Source organism: Echinops telfairi, unplaced genomic scaffold (assembly GCF_000313985.2).
Source record: "Echinops telfairi isolate 266 unplaced genomic scaffold, ASM31398v2 ScPeMD7_53;HRSCAF=182, whole genome shotgun sequence".
Lineage (NCBI taxonomy): Eukaryota > Metazoa > Chordata > Mammalia > Afrosoricida > Tenrecidae > Echinops > Echinops telfairi.
In genome coordinates, this window is record NW_022103951.1 from 1,389,785 (window position 1) to 1,392,267 (window position 2,483).

Genomic DNA, 2,483 nt, shown 5'->3' on the forward strand with positions numbered 1-2,483 from the left:
GTGCAATTAGATGAACTTCACATCTCTGAGCATCTATACTTAAGACACGAGAGAGTAAGGGGTAGCACATGTAGAGCACTTACCACATAGTAAGCATCCAATAGAGTGAATGATAATCACCATTAGTAGTCAAACAAAATTACACTAGCATCAGTAGGTCAGATGAACATAAAAAAACCATTATCCACCAGAGCCAGTTAATTATGATCACAATCAGACTACAAATGAACAGTAAAATGTCAATAGCATACAATAGTAAGCATCATTTAGCTGGCTGTCAGGTGATATAACTGATTTAGCCTGGGCTCACTCGAGTCTGCTAACATCTGGGAACTCATCAGATTCCCGCTGGTGTCAGCTGGGAGTGGCTCTACTCCATGTGTCTCTAATCTTCCTCCTGAGACCAGTAGATTTGCCCCATACTGACAAGAATTGCACAAGAGAGGAATAGTTCAGAGAAATGACTTGGTTCTACTTTACCCTTTGGTTTCATAGTGTTGCTGGTTTTTGCTGTTAACTGCCATCGAATCTCTTCTTGATTCATGGTGACGCCATGATATGGAGAAAGACTGCTTCATAGGGTTTTTCTTGGCTGTTTCATGCATACAGCTTGTCTGGCCCATTCTTCTAGGGAGCCAGGAGGTGGGCTCAATAAGCCAACATTTGGATTAGCAGTCCATCATGAGCACCACAGCTAAAACAAATTCCAGTGTGACGCAGCCTTAGAAGTCCAAGTCTGAACCCCTCTGGCCTGCTCAATCTCTCATGACCCTATTTCCTCCCAGTGGCAGAGACTCATCTTAAAGGCACTTGTTCAAAGGCCATCATGCTCCAAAACTGATCCGCAATGGATTGTGACAGATATTCATATCATCAGCAAAATATGACCAGATCATTGTTGGACATGCTTGGCAAAGGAGTGGGGCAGTGAACATGAGGAAGGCCCTGGGCAAGATGCGTTGACACGGTGGCTGCAACTGTGAGCTCCAGTATGAGAACAGTGGTGAGGATGGTGCAGGGCTAGGCAGTGTTTCCTTCTGTTGTACACACGATCGTTGGGAGTTGCAAATGACTGGATGGCACCTAACAACATCAAATTGTTGGAGACACTAGTTCAACTGTGAAATATACATTTCTTCACTTGCAATACAGACGGAAATGCATATGTCCTACTCTTCCACCACAATTGGCCATTCTTTTCTACGTTGCCAAAATATTTGTAGTCCATTGCTAATAATGATGGCATTCAGCTCCAACTTGAAAAGTGATCAGTAGGATGTCTCTGATCAGTCACTTTCCTTCTTAACCCATAAGCCTAACTTCTTGAAAATCGGAATGGACAATACTGCAAGGAGGGCTCTCGGAATCGAGCTATATTCCTTCTCTGAAATCATTTAAATGAGCTGATGGTTTCACTGAGGGGGTAAATGTACCAACTGGTACAAGTTAATGCTAGGGTATGAAATTAAAGGCACTGATTTGAGATACAAAAGGCTCTGGTATCTGTGTTTGTATTATGTATATACATATAGCATATAGATTTAAATATAGTTTATCAGGATGGAATTATGGTTTAATTATTAATTAAGCAATATGTGGCAAGGCAACAGTTCTGACATTTATGAGAAAATTAAATTTCCAACATAGAAAGCATAAGACACAGTCGGGTGCATCCAATCCCCCAAGGATGTGATTATCTAATGATAAACCATGTTCTCTGCAGCTGCATGATTGCTGTTACCAAAAAAAAAAATTGTTTATTATGAGTAAGATTGTGTTCTTTTTGTATGGAGAATAGATGAAGTTGGTTGCACAGAATATCAAGCAGATGTTTCAACCAAATTGTGTATCTTCAATGGATTAATTCTTGCTATTTAAACTGGACTACATCTGAAAGCAGATACAGTCTGTATGCAAAAGATGTAAATACTTCTCGAGCAAATTTCACATCACTGTAAAATAACAAACAGCTAGTAAAGGTACAGGTGCAGGCAGTTTTATGAGTTCCAGCTTCAATTTCTGTGTATATATACACAAAAACTCAGGAGAAGAATACTGACTCAGTGTGTTAGGCCCGACTAAGAAACAAATTCATTGACACTCACATGTGTAAGAAAGAGCTTTATATCAAAGAGTAATTGTGTACCAAGAAAACATCCCAGCCCAGTCCAGATCAAGTTCTTAAGTCTAATATTAGCCTTGATACTAGTCTATAAATTCCTGCAATGATGCCAAATGAAGGAAGATCACAGGCCGGTAGGTGAAAAGTCTTGTGGATCCAGTAGAGGTGGAAGCATCTCAGAGCTGGTATGGGACTCCACATGGCTCCTCCAGCTTCCTGGGTGTCTGAACAGCAGGAAAGGGAAGGCAGAGAGAGTAGGTCCGGCCTCCAGCGAGCTATTTATCTCTGTTGCACCTCCAAAAGAGGTCATCAAGCTGTGACCTGATTGACAGGCTAAACTCCACCCCTTCACTCATACTCT